This window comes from Pristis pectinata, chromosome 1, assembly GCF_009764475.1.
Source record: "Pristis pectinata isolate sPriPec2 chromosome 1, sPriPec2.1.pri, whole genome shotgun sequence".
NCBI classification, from domain to species: Eukaryota; Metazoa; Chordata; class Chondrichthyes; order Rhinopristiformes; family Pristidae; genus Pristis; species Pristis pectinata.
This window is the reverse complement of record NC_067405.1, coordinates 67,739,616-67,762,906: the sequence shown is the minus strand read 5'-3', so window position 1 is coordinate 67,762,906 and position 23,291 is coordinate 67,739,616. Positions and strand designations below refer to the sequence as shown.

General features: G+C 40.5%; 1 protein-coding gene across 5 annotated transcripts in view; it reads right to left on the bottom strand.

Annotated features, from left to right (window-relative positions):
• The window catches only part of raph1a (Ras association (RalGDS/AF-6) and pleckstrin homology domains 1a), a 159,004-nt gene that overhangs the window by 93,204 nt on the left and 42,509 nt on the right, over positions 1-23,291 (bottom strand). The window contains exon 1 of one of the 5 annotated variants that reach the window (XM_052013398.1): positions 7,852-7,937. The exons of the other annotated variants lie outside the window; for them this stretch is intronic. The gene's annotated coding sequence lies outside the window, so the exon portion shown is untranslated. Of the gene's footprint in view, positions 1-7,851; positions 7,938-23,291 lie in introns of those variants that run through there. 5 annotated transcript variants of the gene reach the window in all.

Below are 23,291 nucleotides of genomic sequence, written 5' to 3'. Positions count from 1 at the left end.
AAAATGTTAAGCCCTCACAAAGTGTTAATTAAATAATGTATTTTATCAATAGCAGAAGAATAGTTTATGTTTCTTGGTGATAAATTGGCACCAAGTTGAAGATGGCATGGCTATAAAAATCCAAAAAGTTGAAGGGATTCCTCCATTGATGCAGTGCGTCAAGAAATTTATGAAATGTCTTGATGAATACTTGACTCACTTAGGCATAGAGGGATATGGATCAAGTGCTGGACAATGATGTGAATACAGAAGGGTGCCCACTGGTTGGCATGGATGAGTTAGGCCAAATGGCCTGTTTCCATGCTGTATCATTCTGTGAAAACCAACTAGCATGGTCAGCTTGAGTTTGTCAAAAATGTTGAAGTTTCTTTTACACTACATTTTTTCTTATATGCCCTTAAGATGTTGATACCTGGACATTATAATACCCTCTTGTAATTCATTCAAGTAGCCATTTCTTTTCTGCAAGCCTGAGCAACAAATATTCAGCAAATCATATGGGTAGTCAGCACAATACATGTCTTCACCTTCACACGCACACTTTGAAGATGTCATATTGAATAGTTTGAGTAGGAAAAACTGACTACTCCCAGAATGAATCTTAGGTTTAGAACATAGAACAGTACAGCACTGGACAGGCCATTCAGCCCACTATGTTGTGCCAATCTATACGAAATGTCCTTCTCCTGTGTATCATCTACATTCCTCCATTCTCTTCATATTCATGCATCTATCTAAAAGCCTCAAACTCCACCAAACTGCCTGATTGCACTACCAACCCTGGCAACCTATTCCAGGTACCTATCACTCTCTGCATAAAAAAACATGCCCCTCACATCACCTTTAAACATCCAACCTCCCCCCCCCCCCCCCCCCCAACCCCCGGTCCTTAAAAGCACGTCCTCAATGTTTGACATTTCTATCCTGGGGAAAAGATTCTGACTGTCTACCCTATCTATGCCTCTCAATTTTAAAAACCTCTGCAAGGTCTCCCCTCAGCCTCTGACGCTTTAGGGAGAACAACCCAAGTTGTCTAACCTTTCCTTATAGCTCATACCCTCTAATCCAGGCAGCATCCTGGTAATCCTCTTCTGCACCTTTTCCACAGGCTCCACATCCTTCCTATAATGGGGCAACCAGAATTGCACACAATACTCCCAAGTGTGGTCTGACTAAAGTTTTATACAGCTGCAGCATGACTTCCTTACTCTTATACTCAACACCCCTACCAATGAAGGCAAGCATGCCATATGCATTCCTTACCACCTTATCTACTTGTGTAGCCACTTTCAGTAAATTATGGACCTGGACACCAAGATGCCTCTGTACCTCAATGCTATTAAGGGGCCTACCATTAACTGTACACTTTCTCCTTTCATTTGACCTCCCAAAGTGCAACACCTCACACTTGCCCGGATTAAACTCTATTTGCCACTTCTCAGCCCATATCTGTAACTGATCTAGATCCCACTGTATTCTTTGATAGTCCTATACACTGTCTACAACTTCACCAATCTTGGTGTCATCTGCAAACTTGCTAATCCACCCATTTACATTTTCATTCAAATCATTGATATATATCACAAACAACAGAGGTCCCAGTACCGATGCTTGCAGAACACCACTGGTCACGGACCTCCAACCAGAATAACAGTTTTCCACCCCTACTCTGTCTTCTGTGGACAAGACAGTTCAGAGTCTAAACTTGCAATTCACCCTGGATCCCATGTATCTTTATGGAACATAGAACAGTACAGCACAGTACGCGCCCTCCGGCCCACAACGTTGTGCTGACCTATATAAACCTTATCCCCATTCATTATATCCCCCTCTCTACTTCACCTCCCATAACCCTCTATTTTTCTTTTGTCCATGTGCCTATCTAATATTCTCTTAAATGACTCTATTGTATTGGCCCCCACCACCACCCCCGGCAGTGCATTCCAGACACCCATCACTGTGTAAAAAAAAACCTACCTCTGACATCTCCCCTGAACTTTCCTCCACACATCTTAAACTGGTAACCTCTAGTATTGCACATTGCCACCCTGGGGAAAAGATGCTGGCTGCCCACTCTGTCCATGCCTCCCATAATCTTATATACCTCTATCGAGTCTCCTCTCATCCTCCGTCGCTCCAAAGAGAAAAGCCCTAACTTGCTCAACTTCTCCTCATAAGACATGTTCTCCAAACCAGGTAGCATCCTTGTAAATCTCCTCTGTATCCTCTCCAAAACTTCCACATCCTTCCTATAATATGGTGACCAGAACGGAACACAATATTCCAAGTGTAGTCTAACCAGAGTCTCATAGAGCTGCAACATCTCTTGGCTCTTGAACTCAATCCCCCAGCTAATGAAGGCCAGCACACCATACACCTTCTTAACTGTCCTATCCACTTGTGAGGCAACTTCTTCACAACTGCATCGTGTCTAAATCCTGTTGCAACCTACGACAACTTTCTTCACTATCTATTACACCACCAACTTTCGTATCATCTTCAAACCTATCAACCCATCCTTCCACTTCTTCATCCAAATAATTTAGAAAAAAAAATCACAAAAAGCAGGGGTCCCAGGACAGATCTCTGCGGAACACCATTAGTCACTAACCTCCAGGTCAAATACTCCCCTTCTACAACCACCCTGTGCCTTCGGTGGGCAAGCCAATTTCGAATTCACACAGCCAATTTTCCATGGACCCCATATCTCATGACTTTCTGAATGAGCCTACGATGGGGAACCTTGTCAAACACCTTGCTAAAATCCAAATATATCGCATCCACTGCACTACCTTCACCAATTTGTCTTGTCACTTCCTCAAAAAACTCTACTAAGCTCGTGAGGCACAACCTGCCCTTTACAAAGCCATGTTGACTATCGCTAAATAAGACTATGTTTCTCCAAGTGCTCATAAATCCTGTCCCTTAGAATCCTCTCCTATAGTTTCCCCATCACTGACACAAGACTCACTGGTCTATAATTCCCTTTTGCCTTTCCTGAACAATAGAACAATGTTTGCCATCCTCCAATCCTCTGGTACCACTCTTGTGGCCAGGGAGAACTCAAAGACCATCATTAAACTCCAGGAATCTCTTCCCTCGCTTCCCACAGTAACCTGGGTACATCCTGTCCAACCCCAGGGACTTATCTATCCTAATACTTTTTGGTAGCTCCAACACTGCTTCTTTCTTAACCTTGACATGCTCCAACACATTTGCCTGTTCTACGCTAACCTCACATTCATCCAAGTCCCTTGCACTGGCGAACACTGAAACAAAATATTCATTTAGGACCTCCCCTACCTCCTTTGCTTCAAGGCACAATTCTCCCCCCTTATCTCTGAGCGGTCCTACCCTCACCCTAGTCATCCTCTTATTCCTCACATATGTGTAGAATGGCTAAGGGTTTTTCTTATCCCTATTTGCCAAGGCCTTCTCATGTCCCCTTCTAGCTCTCCCAAGTCCCTTCTTAAGCTCCTTCCTAGCTACCTTAATTACTCTTAAGAGCAATGTCTGATTTTTGCTTCCTAAACCTTAAATATGCTTCCCTCTTCCTCTTGATGAAACCTTCCACCACCCTTGTTAACCATGGTTCCTTCCTACCATCCTTTCCTTGTCTCAGCAGACAAACCTATCTAGAACCCCATGCAAGTGGTCCCTAAACAACCTCCACATTTCTGCGGTGCATTTACCAGAGAACATCTGTTCCCAGTTTATGCTCCCTAAGTTCTTGCCTAATACCATCGTAATTTGCCCTCTCCCTAATTAAATACTTTCCCACAATGTCTGCTCCTATCTTTTTCCATGGCTATGCTAAAGGTCAGGACTTTGTGGTCACTATCCCCAAAATGCATGCCAAATAAGAGGTCTTTCACCTGACCAGGTTCATTGCCTAATACCAGATACAGCATGGCCTCTCCTCTAGTCAGCCTGTCTACAAACTGTGTCAGGAATCTTTCCTGTACACACCTAATAACACCGGAGATCTCCGATTCCCCACATCCTACAGGAGGAGCATACTTCTGCCTTGACTGCCATTCCCACTGTTCTATACAAAGAAAATTACAAATAACAAAGAAAGAGAACCCACCAGAAGCCTCCACTCACCTACTCCGCCTCTTCAGCCGAAGCCTCAACTCCCCACTCTAACACTGTCCACCCTGAAAGGGCTGCTCTGCTTGACCCTAACTTCTTTTTATTGGCTAATTATCTAATCAACAGGCCTATCAACTCACCATAACAACAACAACAACGGGCCTACCTTTTCAACCTGCTTCCCACTCTCGTTCTCATTCTTTTCTGAATCAACCTATGATGAGGGACCTTTTCAAATGTTTTACTAAAGTCCATGTCCATAACATCCACTACCTTACCCTTATCGAGCACCTTTGTCACCTCCTCAAAAAAACTCAATCAAGTTTGTAAGGCATGACCTGCCCTGCGCAAAGCTGTGCTGACTGTCCTGAAGGTTTAGAGGGATATGGGCATCTTGGTCAGCATGGACCAGTTGGGCTGAAGGGCCTGCTTCCATGCTCTATGACTATGAATTTTTAATCCCTTCATTCATGAGCAAGTCCAAATTTAACTTCACACAAAAGTCAAAATATTCATTCCTTTTGTTTAAATATATTCTGCACTCAATTATAATAATAGCTATACACGAGAATCTTAGACTTGATGCTTAAAATGCCAAGTAGCAAACTGCATCAATAAAACATTGAAAAATATCTGCAACTTCATGAGTCAGAGGAATTGCTGAACAAACAGCAATAATATGTTGGTTGGACAACTCACGTGACTGTGCCTTGCCCTATTCAACAAGAATGTATAGAAGATATTCAAACACTGTAAACACAAGAATCACTGTTTTAAAGACCCTTCAACCAGTCCCAATTATGATAATTGGTTCATAAAAATATATCCCACTCCACCTAAAAGTGTCCCATGAAGAATCCAAATGTTTGACAACTAGAACTGGGAAATTCAAGTTCTATCCATCAAGATGATCAAAACTAGTCCAGATCATCAATCAAACCCTGATTTTCCTTTTATAAACAGTAACATCCATCCCACGTTGGATCAAGTACAGCTTTGGCTTAAAAGAATTCGGGGAATTAGCACCGGCAGAAGGAGATAACAGCCTATTTTCTGGGAAAATACCTGGTGTGTTGGCTGAACTAGATTTAGTTGTTACAATTTAAAATTGTGTCCTCTTTTCCTGACTAATCTATTTAATTGGAATAAAAAGTCAACTAGGGAATATGCTCTTCACCATCTTATGAACCTTAATCAAATCTTCCCTCTCTATACTTCTCTAAGGGTCTCAAGTTTCAACTTATCAAAATGTTTTATATTGAGAATTATTCTAGTGGCCCCTCTTTGCGCCCTTTCAAAAGCTCAGCATTGTCCATTTGAGGACACTGAAATGAGACAATAACATGTATCAAGTATGTTATGGATAAATCCAAACACTAATTAATCTTCATGGGATTGTCCATCACTTAAAAAGCCAAACACTCTAGAATGCCCAGAACTCACTTTTGCTTCTTTCATTCATTTTTCCAATGAGATATACACACATATACACAAATATATAGAGCCTTCATTCTGCCCACATGTATAATATTAATTTTTCCAAATTAGACATGATATGCCAGTTATGAATACAATCTTCCAACATGTTAATATCACCACTAATGTTTTTAAATATATTTATTAAACCATGCTAGTGCCATTTATTGAATGATAATCAAAGTCAACAAACATCTTCAGTCCTAACTCAAGTTCCATTTTCTTTCCACTTACTCTATTCACCTCCCCAACCACTGTTTAAGGCCGAACAGTCTACGACTTCAGTGACTAATTTGATTATTGAGATGAGCTGATCTTCCGACCCTGATGGCTTTTCAATTAAAAGCCTAACTTCCATCTTCATAATATCACTCACTATTTTGTCTCTGCTGTAGCCCATTACATATGCCTTTGTAATCTCTGGATTTGACCATGTTAACATTCTCCTAGTTGCAAAACCCCACAGTATACCATTGACCCCACCCAAATCTGTGTTATCTGTGAACTGTATTGTTCATGATCATTCTTGCCCTGACAGGCATTGGCCCTCAAAATCCAAGACATTCAACTTAAACACTTCATCCTTGTGTTTAAATCCTTACATAACCTCATATCTCCCCACCTCTAATTTCATCCAGTCTACCATCCATCTCTGCCCCTCTAAACCTCTCACAACCTGCCCTTCAATAGTATTTGGTGATCTTTTATATTTCCAATAGTTACTTGGAAAACAAAGGATATTGGTACCTCCAGAAGCAATATCATTGAATTGTTTGCTTTGTGGAGTTTCCATCAATAGTTCTATTGCTACTTTAGGGAAGCTTACAAGATTAACCTCTACCTAAAACAATGTCAACCTAATCGAGCACAATTTGAAACCTCACTTGAATTACTTATCCCGTAAGTGTCATTCCCCCTCTCTTTATTTCCCTGTATCCCAGAAATTTGTTCTCTCACACACACCCACCAACTCGCCTTTGATTCTGTTTGTCACTTATCTAGAGTAAAGGGGTATTTTACAGCAGCCAATTAACCAGCACATCTTTCCAATGTTGGATGAAACCAAAGCAAATCAGCAGAAATCCACACAGTCATGGGGAGAACACACAAGCTCCACACAGACATTTTCCTGGATCTGTGAGGCAGCACCACTAACTGCTGTGCCACTGTGTCAAGCTTTGCATGAAGTTTTGTAATACTGCACTTATGCAATGCAAATTGGGCATTGTGAGAGGGAATGGTACCTTCAAAGAAAAAGCCCACCATCTGATCTCAAAAGCATTTTAGATTCCTGTGATATCATAATTAAGGATTTATGTAGCTTATGATTAATAAATACTGCAAATCCTGTTAAATATGATCAGCTTGTGAGAAGAGGATAAAAAAAAACTTTGTATATTAATTTAAGACACCAGTGTATATTTCTGGCAGTTGTGAAGTTAGAGGCATCCCTGAAAAATGCATTCCATTTAACTGCTTTTAACATTCTCCAGAGGGCCAAAAGTCACATTGAACATATGGTAGCTGCTGTGGATATCACATGCTTGGAAAGCTACATCATTCATTAGAGGAGAGGGGGAGCTCAAGAAGGACGGACACTGGAAAGACTTTTTAAGTACACATCCCCGTCTAAAGGAAAGACTAAGATCACCACTGAGTGCTTTTTCATTGACTGCTTTTAGGCACCTGGCAAACATTAAGTGACAAATACTAAGAAACAAACTGAATGCTGAAGATCTGAAATTAAAGTGGCTGGTTTGTTAATATCTCAAAGAAATGGTTAACATTTTGGGTGGCACATTTCATGTTAAAATCCACATGGCTGCTCAAAGACCAATAAATATATTATTCTCTCTCTCTGTCCTTTAACATTAAATTGAAATTCAATTACAGCTTCCAGTTCCCTGTTATCACCAAGTTTTCTGTGTTCTCATATTATAACATGACTGAAAATGGCAGAGCTAATAATCGTACTCTCTTATCCCTTATTAGGAACTAACAATGGTTTACAGATTAAATGTATACTTGGAGTGCATTTATAAAAACTATGTTCTGGTTACAAAATTTTGAAGAAAACAGCTTGCTTTTCTATCTTCAAACCACAACAGTAGAATTATTCATAAACAACTATATGGATCTTCAAAAGCTGGCAATAAACACACCTACTTGGCAAACACCCCCAACTCAGGTGGTCAGTGATTATTAGGCAATGCTCTTTTATTCACTTGCAGACAAAAGCCAGTGCCCTCCATGATTTTTTCCAGTTTTCCTGACTCCTACCTCATATTACTGCTGCAAGGGACTGAATTCCAACCTATGATGTGGGTGGGAAGTGTCACAAGATCAGGAATTCCCACCCAGTGTGCAATAGTATTTGATCTCCTGGAACTGCTGGATAGGTGGAACTGGAAAGATGAGAAAGAATAGGTTGGTGCAAATAAATAAGACTTACAGAGATAAAAATCAGGTCCTCATGCAGACCATGATGCTAATGATCACCAAAGGCTCTGTTGAGCTAGTTAGAATGTTATTTTCTGTGCTACAATATAACAGCACTTCACTACCCTCTGCCTGTGCTGTAAACACTGCTGTTGGTTGAAGCATTCAAATTTTGCAAAGCCAATTTGAATTAATTTGTCAAGATCAGGTTACTGCTGGCAAATCTAGCACTTAATGTCCATCCTGAATTGCCCTTGAAGTGGTTGTGGTGAGCAACTTTCTTGAGCTGCTGCAGTCCTTCTGGTAAAGTTTTTCCCATAATGCCATTGAGGAGGGTGTTCCAGGATTTAAACTCAGTGATAATGAAGGAATGGCAATACATTATCAAGTCAGGAAGGTGAACATGCATTTGGTGAGGCCCCTACACACCTGTTGCCCATGTCCTCCTTAATGGTTGTCCAACTAGCACAGGTGAGTAATTGCAGTACATTTGGTAGATGGTACCATTGTGCACTGGTGATGAGGGAATAAACATCAAGGATCATGGATGGGAAACATATCAAGTGGACTGCTTTGTCCTGGGTACTGTTGAATTTCATGAGAGTTATTGGAGCTGCACTCATCCCAGCAAGTAGAGAGGACTCCATCACACATCTGACTTGTGCCCTGCAAATTGTGGAAAAACTTCAGGCTGTAAGGACACGAGTCATTCACCACAGGATATCCAGCCTCTGACTTGCTCTTGTAGCCACAGTATTTATGTGACTGGTCTGGTTGAGTTTCTGGTCAATGGTAACTTAATGGCAAACATCAAATTCTCCCACTTTAAGTAAACCAACCCACCGCCTCCTTTCTTTCCTTTCCTAGCCCCTCTCTTTTTCTCCTCGCCATTTTTTTCTCTTTCCTTTTCCTCTCCTCCCCCCATGCCACCTGCATCCATACCTTTGACCCATCCCCTGGCAGATCTGCTCTCCTCCCCTCCCTGCATCTGCCTATCACTATCTCTTACCTGCATCTACCTATCACCACCTTGTACCCACCCTGCCTCCCCTCTTTTGTCCACCTATCACTGCTGTTTATCCCCCCTATACATTGGGCTTCCCCTTTTCCTATCTTCAGTCCTGAAGAAGGGTCCTGACCCGAAACATTGACTGACTGGTTTCTTCCCACGGATGCTGCCTGACCTGCTGAATTCCTCCACCATCTTGTTGCTTTTTCATCTGGATTCCAGTATCTGCAGCCCTTTGTTTCTCTTCAATGGTAATGCCTAGGTTGTGATGGTGGGGGACTTGGTGGAGGTGATGCAACCGAGTGTTAAAGGTTGATTAAGACTCTCAAATGCTAATGTTCATTGTCTGACAACTCAGTTGAGTGAGTGTTACTTGCCACTTATCAGCCCATGTTTGAATACCATCTAGACCATGCCACTTGCAGGTGTGAACTTCTTCAGTTGCAGAGGTATCAGGAATGGAAATGGAGATTGTGCAATCATCCAGAAACATACCCAATTCAGATTTTATGCAGAAGGAAAATTGAATTTACAGGATTCATCAAGACCAATCCCTGCTTACATTAGGCAAGACTGTTCAATCCAACATTCTGCTGACTTTGTTTTGGTAATGGAAATGCTTGCTCTTGCCACCATGAACACGCCCTTCCCCCAAAATCCACCAACTCTGCAATGATCCACTGATGTGAAGGGATGCAGTCCACAACCTTAGCCACTTTCCTCAGGCACAACTTCCGAAACAATGTACACAGTGGCCTACAGTGTGATATATGTACAAAAGATTTCCACCGTTAATTTACTTTATCCATTATTGTACAGTCCATCCTTCCATCTTATCTAAAGACCATCTTCTCAGAGCATCCAATTTTCCCATAAATAAGTCAATATATTTTGCATCAACTATGTTACCCTTAAATCTATCCTAATTGATAAGTTCGGTACAAGTTCCAATCAGAGCTTCCAAATTCACCTTCAAAAGCAAACAGTACGATGATGTGTTACAGGGCTTTGGGGACAATTCACATGTTATTGATCACTTAAATAAAACTGGATATAGTACAATTTAGAACAGTGAACACTCTCATTTTCCTATTTTTTGGTCAGTAAGATTGCTTAAAAGACTTTTTTTTGTTAGGCTGCTTAAATAATGGTTCAAATTCTGGCGAATTATCTGCTTGGATTGTATCAAAGAAATAAGATATGATCTACAGATCACATTTACATCAGAAGTATTTTTAAAATCTCTACTATTAAAACTCTTTTGAAGGTGCACTTTTAAATTATTAAAATTCTCGACAATAAGGAATAGTTAGTCATCTTGCACTATTTAGACACAGACTCAATTTATTGCAGAGCAACAGGTAGAACAATGCACAAAAACGGAAAGGCCTAGGAGAGGATAAAAAGATTTACTTGGATATATGGGTATTCCTTGATTTACAAATGTTCAATATATAGGAGGAAAAAAAGATTTACTTGGATATACAGATATTCCTCAATTTACAAATGTTTGATATACAAATTTTTGCTACAATGCCATACTTTAGGGGGTACTTGTCTTCGATTTATGAATATATTTGGCATTACAATGAATAGGAATGCCAAATGCCAAAATTCCCACAATGCACTTTGGCTAGCCTTTTTAATTTATGAAATTTCATTTAATATTTTTCAGGAATGCATTCCTTTCATATATCAAGGAGTGATGTATGAATGAAGGGGTTCACTTGCAAGGAGAAGCTAGAAACACTGCAGCTTTTTTTTAAATGATTCCAGAAGTGTTAAGACATATAGAGCTATTAAAAATTGAACTGCTTTGTTGTGTACAAGGCCACAATTCTAAAAGAGATAGAATAAGAATCCATATTTAAAATAGGAAATGAGTAATATTTTTTTAAAAAATGATATAGCAAGAGGATCACCTCTATAGTTCTTCCCAAGAGCCAGTAAAGGCATGATGGGCCAAATAACGACCTGCTTTCTTCCAATGTCTTCCCCCTGATGCAGCTGACTCATTTGTGGATTCAGTTCCAAGGGTTCTTGATGCTCTTCAGCGCTTTGCATAAGTAACAATTCTCCCACGTGAATACATGCCTGTGTTCCAGCAGGAAACAATAGGATAATACTTGGGCGAAGGAATCCTGGCTACCTTTGTCTCTCTTAAGGGTGATTAACTGGAGCCACATGGCTGAAGTTAGCAGATACTGGAGACTGCATTCAGAACTTCCTTGATCTATCCAGCTAAATTCTGCACTTTTTATTCTACATCACTAAGAACTAACAGAGCAAGTAAGTGCCATAACACAAGGGGATGCTATTAATGTTAGCTTTTAGATAAAGATGAAAACTTTTCTTTGGACGGTGTGTGCGCGCGCGCAAGAGAGAGAGGGAACTACCTGACAATCAAAGATCAAATTACAGATAAATCTATGACAATTTCTCCGGCTTCCAGATGCTATAGCACACAGAGTCACTGTCCATAGCATGCCTGGGGAAAAAAAGATCTCAAACTGCACTCAGGAACCCTTTCAACTAATCTATCAAGCAAACTAATTTATTCTATACTTTTAAAAATACCGCTTATACAGGAAGGTCAAAATTTGGTGTACAAACACTTGAAGAAACAGCTTTATATATGACTGTCAAAAGGACAGGCAAGAGGTCAAGTTTATTAACTTACTAGAGCTTTTCTGAAGACATTATTGATATGGTGGATAACAAAATCAATGTAGTCAAAACAGTAACAATACAATGAATCCAATTTCAGAAGGGTTTAGAATTTAAGATAACTAAGCAAACAGATGGCAGAAGCACTCAAGAGTATATTTATGGATTTGCCATGCATTTCTATCATAATATTAAAGCCTGTCCTTTACTTCCCTCTGAGAGGCTAACAATTCACACATTATAAATTTCTGTTCATCAACACTATCACAGTGAAGGCTTTCAAATTCCTCAGAAACTGTTTCTACAGCTGCCTCTTCTCAAAAGTACGCGAACATAATAGAATACTTCCCACAGGAGCCAGTTAGCTCAGCATTCTCATAGTTGACCCTCACCTGACAGCTTGGACCCAAGTTCAAAAACATCATTAGAACTGGGGGGGGGGGGGTGGGGGGGGGCGTGGATGGTGGAAAATATGATTGGCCACAGCCTTGTTCTGCAAAATAGGTGAAAAAAAGGAACTGCTGGTTCACTGGAGAAGGGTTATGGTACTATATTGTGCTAGTAGCCTAGAGGACCATAGAACACGAGTTAAACCACAATGAGACAGACTGAATTCAGTCTTTTCAAAAAAATAGAAAAAGTTGAATTTTAGGAGAAGCACCTTGAAGTGGCTTTGAAGCTCCCAGACTGGCATGTGCGCCAAAGTGCTGAGGAGGGAGGGCAGCTAGGGGTAGATGTGCACAGCATGTCATTAGGGAAGGAAAACTGCATTTTAACTGCTCTGGCCTAAATGAGACTATTTTTCAAATAAATGTGGTTGACTCATGACTCACCACTGAAGTGGCTGTGTGAGCTATTTGATTAAACTGCATCGCCAGAAAAAGGCTGCATCACATCACCTTGTCAATAAATTCTGCTTTTGCCCTCAATACTAACATCCTGAGAAAGAATATGAATGAGAAAAATCAGAAGAGGAATCGAAAAAGCCGAGACCAACTGGAGACCTGTATCAAAACCACCTGTAACCAGATTTGTGAATTAAAATTTCTTTTACACATATACCTTTGATCATTTGCAGGTGTTGACAGAAATGGTGCCTCATAATCAGTTACATAAAACAAGAGTGAAATCATGGTTTATATTAAAAAAAATTTATAAAAGGCATTTTCAAACCTTCAGGAAGCTTAAGTTTGAGGTTTCCAGACCTCAGAAGAAAAAAAAATTATGAAACTACTCTGTGGCAAGATTTTCAAATGCATTTTCTCACAACAGCAGAGCTTTCTGAATCTGAAATGAGCAAAGTTCCTTCAAAAGAAAGCAGCAAGAAAGTTTTCTTTCAGTTTTTAAAATAAGCTGTCACACTCCAATGTTGTGTAACAGTAAGAGAAAGAACTGAATTAAATGAATACAGCTCTTGTTCACCTAAACATTCCCTGCATAATCCAGCTGCCACTTTTTCCAAAGTGCAATTTAAAAACTATTACAACCAAAACAAGTGGTAAGTACCAAGTTGAAAAGATTCTTAACCGTAGTCATTGCAACTTCGTTTGCCTTCCACACATTACATCTAACTTTTTTTTAAGAAAAGTCAACTCTGCATCTGACAAAAGTTCACGAATGTTCCAAGTTAATTTGGTGTCCATGCAAGCATCAGGTCAAGTAACCAATATAGGATAGTTCCAGGGAAGATTGTATATTACACTCCACTGGGACAGCAGGTAAATGATCATTTATAATGCTGTGCCCAGAATAAGTGAGAGGCCTAATGGGTAAGAAGGTATATACATAATTTTGGGCAATTATTCCCTTCTCCCAGCTGCCCCTTCAGAGAGTTCAAAAATTCTGATTTTGCATATACTTACTGATTTAGTATGTCACTCATTGACACTTCTTTTTCCCCTAATATAACTGCAAAAATGTTTTTGTTGATTTTGTTGTACCTCAAAAGTTCTCTTCTATAATTTTTAATGCTATTATTTTTTGCTGTATCATTTGGTTTGTTGCACATCTTCCAGGCAAGTTTTTCTTTTTTTAAAAAAGTTATATTGAACTTTTCTGCTTTAGCTGGGAACAGCCCTTCATTTGCTCAACTCAGAGTATCATGCTAGATCCTTTTTTGATTCTAAGTGTTTTTTTAAAATAATCTCTATCATTTTAGATATGGCTCATCCCTGTCCCTGCCTCAGCCTTAGTTCAATCCTTCATTTTTGTGGCTATTACACCCTTTTGAAAACTAAAATGGAACTCAATATCCTTGATTGCTTTAAATACATATTCATGCATATTTAGGCCATTTACTGAATACTGCCAATCCTTTGTTGGCTCCAAGCCAGGAAAAGTTACACTGAGAAAATTTCTTGAGGTTCTATCTTTCAGTCACAAGTCAGTGTGTTTATCCCAATTTATATAAAAGTTAAGACCTCTCAGAAAAGCTATGCTTTTACATTACATGTTTGTCTAATGACTGCTTTTCCAGATTTTACAATCCAAATATTAGCTGGAACCTTCCTTCAACTAATTATGGCACTTGTTAAATCCATTCTCATCATCAAAATTATTGCATCCTTAACTACATGTTGTCAAACCTGACCACCTGACCAGAGAGACTGCTAATACCTATCTGATTAGGTTATTGAAAAATATTAAGTCCTCTGACACAAGTTAGACCAGGCGTGGTTGGCCCTTTATAAATAAATGCACAAATGCTCAGTACTGTGGGATGTCATTGGGTTAACTGCCCTCAAATAACGAAGAGAATGCATGCAGCTCAGCTAGGTATTCTTATTTCCCAATGTATAGCTTCATTGGATATCTTGTTTAAATTAATCCTCCCCTTTGATTTTCACTTTGTTCAAAGGAGCTGGTATTGCCCAGCAGGGCTGAAACTGGCTATTGCTGAATATTGGTAGCTTGCTAAATGTGTCTGCACCTTGCAGTTCCACGTTAACTAATCCAAACAGTACAGAAAATGCTGATTGAATGTCAGGTACTTAACTTATGAAGCACCTGATATAAACAGGCATAATTGATGAGAATTTAAAGGGGTTTCTTAAAAATGTCAGCAGTTTTGAAAAGCAAGATATTCCAAATTAATATGTAGAGTGATAAGAGTAATTTTTTTTTAAAAAGGACTTCAGTGTGTTGACAATGGGGTCAGGATTGATTTTTCCCAAAACTAGAAAGCTATCGATTTCACAATCTGATTTGAACTGGGTGGCAAGTAAACAGGTGGAACAGGTACACATCCATTGTTCTTGGAACAGATTTCCAGTTAAAGCCTGACTACCTGACCTGCACCGACAGACAATGTGTTGGGTTCTGGCAGGGATCTTAAAAAGTCACTACCTCGGGATCAGGTAGGGTTTTAGTTTTATTCCTATACAAATCTCTAAGACTACGCATTCCCCACCACTATTTTCATTGCAATCAAAGTATAGATTCTAGATTTTCCTTGAGCAGTAGTTTGAAATTAGCTAGTGATATCTTACTATCATGATGCCTAATGGTATCCCACAAGGATGTGTGTTAGGACCACTACTATCACCACATACATAAATGGCCTATTTGATAGAAGAGAAAACAATTAATGACATCAATAAACACCACTTTAGATTGTGTAAAATTATAGAGATACCATTAGATCAGGCAAATAGCCAAAGCCGTGGCAAAATTAATTTCAACGCCGGTAAATGTGAGGTCATCCATTCAGGACCGGAAAAGAATAGAAGTGATTTCAATTTTGAAGACATTTAATGAAATTGGTAAGACAAATGAAGAGAGATAAAAGAATGTCTGCAGGTTGGGGAGACTGGCACTCTAAAAATTAGGGCTAAGCTTTCAAGAGTCAAGTTGTGAAAGATTCCTGTTGCAAAGGATCATAGAAGTTTGAAAACCTTCTGGATGTGTCAATTTTAATTGTAGTTTTTTTGTGCATCATAGGATATAGGAAATGATGGGTATAGCAAGTTAGATATAGATCGGATTAATCTGACCTTGAGAAAATCCTGGACTACATCCCAGACATAAACATATCATCTTGAATGATTTCAAGGTCAGAAAAGATGCCATCCTCTGGCAAAGTAAAATTCACAAGGAGGGAGTGAGGAAAGCTAACTCCAACAAATTCTTCTTCCTGACAAAATACCGGGAGCAGATTTTTATCATTGTTTTGCCAAGGAGATGATTACATGTCCTCCTAGCAACACCACCAATTCAAGCACTAGCATTTGTTAGATTATGTCATCATCCGGGTGAGAGACTATAGGGATGTCGATGTCAACTGCAGCATGACAGCTTCTGATAAGTGCTGAACTGATCACAGCCTATTCTGCAGTGTTATCTCCATCAGACAGGCCCCATAACAAAACGGGCTACAGAAACACTGCCACGAAATTAATGTTTAAGGTCTCAAGATCTCCCCAAATATTGTTTTTCTCAGATAGCACTGAATAGCTAATCTCAATTCCCAACTAACAGGAATATCCAAATGATCTGGACTGCCCTGAAGTCCATCAAGAAGTTCAACCATTCCTCTAGGGAAAAGGAACAGTTCTTCAGGCACCTGAAAACTGAAGTCTAACAGAAAAACTGTAACCTAAAAGGTGGTGAGTGGAAGGAGCACAGGAGGTCCAGTAACTCAGTGATAATCATGTGAGTTTTTCCAATGCTGTCAATGCCACTCATGGCCCAAACACCCAAGGGCTCACTCCAGAAGGAACCAAGAACAGAGGTGAACTTATCCAACACAAAGAAGCTGCTGGAAACAACACTTCGAATAACTCAACTGTGATTATGTCCTCGACATGACTGCCCTTGACTCTATTCCATAGCAGCATGGAGAAAAAGGTTAGGGAGTCAAGGGAAATTGTCTTCATCCTAAGAGTAATGGGGATCTGAAACTCAATGCTTGAAAGATTGGTAGAAGCAAAATCCACATCACATTTGAACCATGAAGAGCAAGGCCATGATAAGGAGCTGGGGAGTCCTTAATGAACCCATTTTTATCCATGCTAAACGGCCTCCTGTTGCACTATAAATTTCAATCATTGCAAATTAAGCAAAAACTGTACAGCTTCACAAAACTCATTATTACTGTAAATAATGTTCCATATTTAAATCACTTTCAAAAGCTCTCCTTCTCATTCCTGCAACTTTAGCTATGTTCTCCAGAGACCTGTTCTTGACCATTCCTTAAATTTCAACTACATGTTGACACTGGCATTGTCATTCAAAAAACACAGCTCTACTTCATCACTACCTCTCATTTCTCCTCTGCATCTAAAGTGTCAAACTACAGGAAGTCCCCGACTTACGAACACCCGTACTTACGAACCAACCTTCGTGGTCAGTTCATAAGGGGGCCCGGCTCCCGATCCTACCACGGCGGCGGTACACCTTCTTTGGCCCAACCGCGCATATACGGCTGGGGCCACGTGCGGCTGCGATCCCCGGCCCAAGTGTGCATGCGTGGACACTGTTTCAAGTTACATGCAAAATCGTACGAACAGTCTCAAAAACGGAACTCATTCGTAACCTGGGGACTTCCTGTATTATCCAACATAAATGACTATTGTTATGGCACAGGTGGTCACTTTAGCCACTGGTTCTATACTAGCTCTCAGAGTATTGCCATCAATCCCATTCTCTCACTTATTTCCCTGTAACCTATTCTTTCACAAATGCCCATCAATTCCCCCGAATTTTCTACCAACAAACTTCAGGTCACCTTACAGAAGCCAATTAATCTACCAGTATGTCTTTGAACTGTGGGACAAAACCGGAGCACTGGGGGTGTGGAAACAGCATGGTCACAAGAAAAACATGCAATCACCACACAGACAGCACCAGAGGTCAAGATCAAAACCAGGTTGCAGGAGTGTGCCACCATTATGCCAGCAGAGATGAGCAGAACTTTCCTCAAGTCAAAAATGGGGAAGGCCAAAGCTATTATTTTCCAGCTCACATCAAACTCTGTTCCCTGACTGCCAACTCCATCCCTCTAACATATGTCTGAAAATGAAAAAGATTACTTGTTCAGTAACATTTATCCCCACCAAGACATGTCCCAGTCATCACTAAGATCATTAATTTCTTCCATATCCTTATTTCAGTTCATCTCAATCTGATCCCGATCCACAGCTTTGTTATTCTCCCCCCACAAGCACCCAACTCCCCCCCCCCCACAGTTTGCTAATTTTACCCTATCTAAACTTTTCATCTGAAAGCTTCTGCCCTTGTGAAACTCCAATATTTGCTGATCCATACTGGTTGCCAACCAAACAACACCAATAAAAATACTCACTTTTGGTTTCAAAACCATAATCTGGTTGACCTTCCCTCTGAGCATACAAATAGGTCTAATATCAAATTTTGCCTTCTCCCATCACCGGTCTAGTTAGAGACAATAGAGATCAGTACATTCTGGGCAATGTAGCAGTGCATTTACCTTTTAAAGCAAATTGGGGAACTGAAGGGACATTACATAAATCCAAACTTTCCCTATTTGAAGTGGGAATCGACTATTGGAGTTAGATGAGAGACAGTATTGGTGGAAATGTGTCGAGACGAGAAAATTCACTACAAAATGCATGGCAGAAAAAGTAATTTTGCAACCTCCTACATACACCTCACTGGTTGCAGATTTTATGTGCAGTGAAGAAGGCTGGCATAATTAGATCACAAATTAGTGAGCATTTGGAAATTTCATAAGTCATTAAGCCTGTTAGGTTTGAGCTGAAAAGATTAATGAGCAACAGCAATATATAAAAAATAAAAGCTTTTTAAGTGTGATATTTACCTGGAAGGAGTAGACAGCACAAAAATACGTGCCTTTTTTAAAATTAGTTTTTTGAGATCTGGGCATTGCCAGCAAACCCAGTATTTATTGCCCATCTCTTTTTGCTCTTAATAAAAGTTGTAGTGAGCCATTTCCTTGAATTAATGATCTGATAATGAGATTCCCATGTTAGGAAGGGAGTTTCAAGATACACACTCAGCTATGGAGTAGCAGCAGCATATCAGTTCTGAATCAGTGTAGTGTGCATCCTGGGAAGAACGTGCAAACATTGGTGTTTCCGTGCACCTGAAGTCTTTGTCCTTGTTGCTGGTAGAGACTGTTGGTTGGAAAGAACTGTCAGACTCGCCTGAATGAGTAGTTGCAATGCACTTGTAGATCAATGACTTTTAAATTTGGGCCAGCGACCCTCAGGTGGGTCAGGAGATGATAAAAAATTGGATCGCTATCTCCACTGCTTTAAATAATTGTGCGTCCACAGACCAGAGAACCTGTTATTACTACTGGGTTGCTTGAGTGAACCATTTGGTAAAAGTGAGTGAATGGGCAAGTTGAAACACACTGCTGCCAAGCTGCATCAGTAGTGAAGGTAATGAATTGTTTTAACACAAAGCACATTGCTTTGTCCTGGAGAGTGCTGAGCTTTGATTGTTGTTGGAACAGCACTCACCCAGGCAAATTGAGAGTGGTGAAAAATCGAGGTGAAAGGTCTTTGGACTGTCAGGAGGCAAGTCACTCATTGCAGGATAACCAATCTCTAACCTGTTCTTGTAGCCACGGTATTTGTGTGTCTGGTCTTGTTGAGTTTCTGGTCAATGGTGACCCCCAGGATGTTGCTGATGGACAACTCAGTGATGGTAATGCCACTGAATGCCAATGCTGGGTACAAACTCTCTTGTTGGATAAGATTGTTCCCTGGCGTTTTGGTGGTACACATCTTACTTGCCACATGAGAGCCCATTCTTTTGCACATTTACTCTTCACAGAAAAATAATTTAAGGAACATTATTTAATATTTGCTACTCAAGAAATAGGTACAGAGACTCAAGCTCTCTCTTGTACCTCTGGTCTATGTTCAAAGACTCAGCTGCCAGCCTAGATGAGTATGCCACCACCATCACAGACTTTATCAGCAAGTATGTTGAGGACTGTGCACCAAAGAGGTCAATACAGGTGTTCCCAAACAGGAAACCATGGATGAACCAGGAGATCCACTCCCTACTGAAGGAGAGGACTGCTGCACACAAATCTGGTGATCCTGACCTGTACAAGAAATCGAGATATGACCTTCGGAAAGCTATCAGGAATGCCAAGAGGCAATACCGACTCAAAATACAGAGTCCCAGACCAGCCATCAGTTATGGCAGGGCTTACATGCCATAACAGGCTACAAGACAAAATTGGGCTGCATAGTTACAACAGTGCATTCCTTCCTGATGAGCTTAATGCATTCTATGCGCATTTTGAACAGAAGAGAAGTGGATTGTCACCACCCTCCCTGATAGCCTCCAATGCAACTGAACCTGTGGTCACCGTTGAGGACGTAAAATCAGTCTTCCAGAGAGCGAACACGAGGAAAGCATCTGGCCCAGACGGCGTCCCTGGCCATGTGCTCAGATCTTGTGTTGATCAGCTGGTGGAATACATCTGCAGGCATATTTAACCTCTCCCTGATTCAATCTCAGGTTCTCAGCTGTTTTAAGAAGACCACTATCAGTCCGGTACTATCATGCCTCAATGACTACCGACCAGTGGCTCTGACATCCACCATCATGAAGTGCTTTGAGAGGCTGGTCATGGCATGCATCAACTCCAGCCTCCCAGACAATTTTGACCCACTGCAATTCGCCTATCACCGAAGCAGGTCTACAGCGGATGCTATCTCCCTGGCTCTACACTCAGCACTGGAGCATCTGGACAGTAAAAACACCTACGTTAGACTATTGTTTATTGACTACAGCTCTGCCTTCAATACTATAATCCCAAGTAAACTTGTCACCAAACTCCGAGACCTAGGACTCAACACCTCCCTCTGTAACTGGATCCTTGACTTTCTAACCAACAGACCGCAATCAGTGAGGATAGGCAGCAATACCTCGGCACAATTATTCTCAATACTGGTGCCTCATAAGGCTGCGTCCTCAGCCCTCTACTCTACTCCCTATATACTCATGATTGCGTGGCCAAATTCTGCTCTAACTCCATCTACAAGTTTGCAGATGATACCACCGTTGTAGGCTGTACCTTAAACAGCAATGAGTCGGAGTGAGGAAGAAGCTAGAGAGCTTAGTGGAATGGTGTTATGGCAACAACCTTTCCCTCAATGTCAACAAAACCAAAGAGCTTGAATTCAGGAAAGGGGGTGGTGTACATGCACCCGTCTACATCAACAGTGCTGAGGTCAAGAGGGTTGAGAGCTTCAAGTTCCTGGGAGTGAACATCACCAATAGCCTGTCCTGATCAAACCATGTAGATGCCATGGCCAAGAAAGCTCACCAGTGCCTCTAATTCCTCAGGAGGCTAAAGAAATTCGGTATGTCCCCTTTGACACTCACCAACTTTTATCGATGCACCATAGAAAGCATCCTATCTGGCAGCATCACGGCTTGGTATGGCAACTGCTCTGCCCAGGACCGCAAGAAACTGCATTGAGTTGTGGACACAGCCCAGCTCGTCATGGAAAACAGCCTCCCCTCCTTGGACTCTGTCTTTACCTCTCGCTGCCTTGGTGAAGCAGCCAGCATAATCAAAGACCCCACCCACCCGGGTCATTCTCTCTTCTCTCCTCTTCCATCAGGTAGAAGATACAGGAGCCTGAGGGCACATACCACCAGGCTTAAGGACAGCTTCTACCCCACTATGATTAGACTATTGAACGGTTCCCTTATACGATGAGATGGACTATGACCTCACAATCTACCTTGTTGTGACCTTGCACCTTACTGCACTGCACTCTCTCTGTAGCCGTGACACTTTACTCTATACTGTTATTGTTTTTACCTGTACTACCTCAATGCACTCTGTACTAACTCAATGTAACTGCACCTGTACGATCAGTATGCAAGACAAGTTTTTCCATTGTACCTCAGTACAAGTGACAATAATAAACCAGTACCAATAAACTTTTTCAGGAACATCTAAAAATGCAGCACAACATATTCTTAAAGCTATTTTCCCATAATAAAAAATTAAGTGATGCCAACATCGGGTTTAAAAGTTTCAAAATCAAATGAATAAACACAGAAAGTTCACTCATTCTGGGTGCCAGAACAGGACAAGAATATGTGATTTTGAAGAATGGCATGTTTTATAGTGTTTTTAATATCACAAAATATCAAAGTATTTTACAGAAATGCTATAAAAATTTAACATCAAGCAACACAAAAAAAACACGTTTGTATAGTACCTTTCACAACCTCAGAATGTCCACAAGTGTATTACAGCCATAAAAGTACTTCTGAATTACAATTACTGTTGTAATGTAGGAAATAGCAATTAGTGTGCACAACAAATACAAATCTGTCAACAACAGTTAAAAATTTCCAGTTATAGGTTGAGGGATAAATATTGGTTAATATATTGGAGGGAGCAGTCCTGGTTCTTCTTCAAAGTTGTACTATGGGATAATTTACAAGCCCCTGTAAGAGCAAAAAGGGTCTCAGTTTAAAGGTTCACATGAAAAATTACTCACCCTTCAGAGTAGCACTCCCTCAATCTTGTGATGGAATACCAGTCTATATTTTTGTGTTCAAGTCAGTGGAGCCACAATCTTTTCTACAAGAGTGTTACAGCTAACACTGAGATGGTTGGGCAGATGGGTTAAAGAGATAGGTTTCAAAGAACATCTGAGAGGAGCAAAGTGACATAGGCTATGAGATCAAAGGAGAGATTTCTAGGCCCTCGAGTGACTGGAAGGCTTGGCTACCAAAGGTAGAGCAATTAAATTTACAGACCAGAATTTAAACTTGATTCTCAGAGGATTACAGAACTTGAGGTGATTAAAAGAAAGGGACATTGTGGTATGGGAGGAATTTGAAAACAAGGCTGAAAATTTCAAAATTGAGAACAAATGCAATGAAGGAAGAACAGGGTGATGAGTAAAGAGAATTTGGTGTGAGCTGGGACACAGGCAATAGTGTTTTATATGACCTTAAGTCTTTGGCAGATAGCATGAAAAAGGATAACTTGGAGTAAGCCAGAACAGTCAAGTGCAATGCTATGGAGGTGGAAATTGGCAGTCTCACTGATAGTGTGGATTTGTAGTCCAAAGCTCACTTTGGAGTCAAACAGACTTCAAGGTGGTTCAATGACTGGTTTAAGTTAATTCAGCACATTTTCTTTAAGTAGTCCTATTCTGAACAGGATGAGGATATGATAAGGATATGAGTGAAAGACTACTGCTTCTAAACTCACAGGAATTTCCAGAGAGACTGACCTCCCAGAATGACACTTTCTTAATTTTAGCCATTACTCATAGCAGTTATTGCATAATCTTATGGGTTTCCTGTTTACTCAGTTGAGTACAAGATTAAGTTGTACTAATTCTACTCTTATTTCCAGAGTATTCAGGATATTCAGTGAGTTAAGTACACATCCATCAAGTTTCATATTCATCATTTATTACTGAATTAAGGGGGTAGGGAGGGACCACTTAAAAAATTTCACCCCTCTTTCAAAGTTGACAACCATCCAAATTGAATCAAGAAAACCAACCGAGTATATACAGATCATAATTATGTTTGGAAATTTTACACTGCCGGTTGGGGTCTGGATTATTCACAGAGCAATGGTCCCACAGGGAACTTTCTTCAC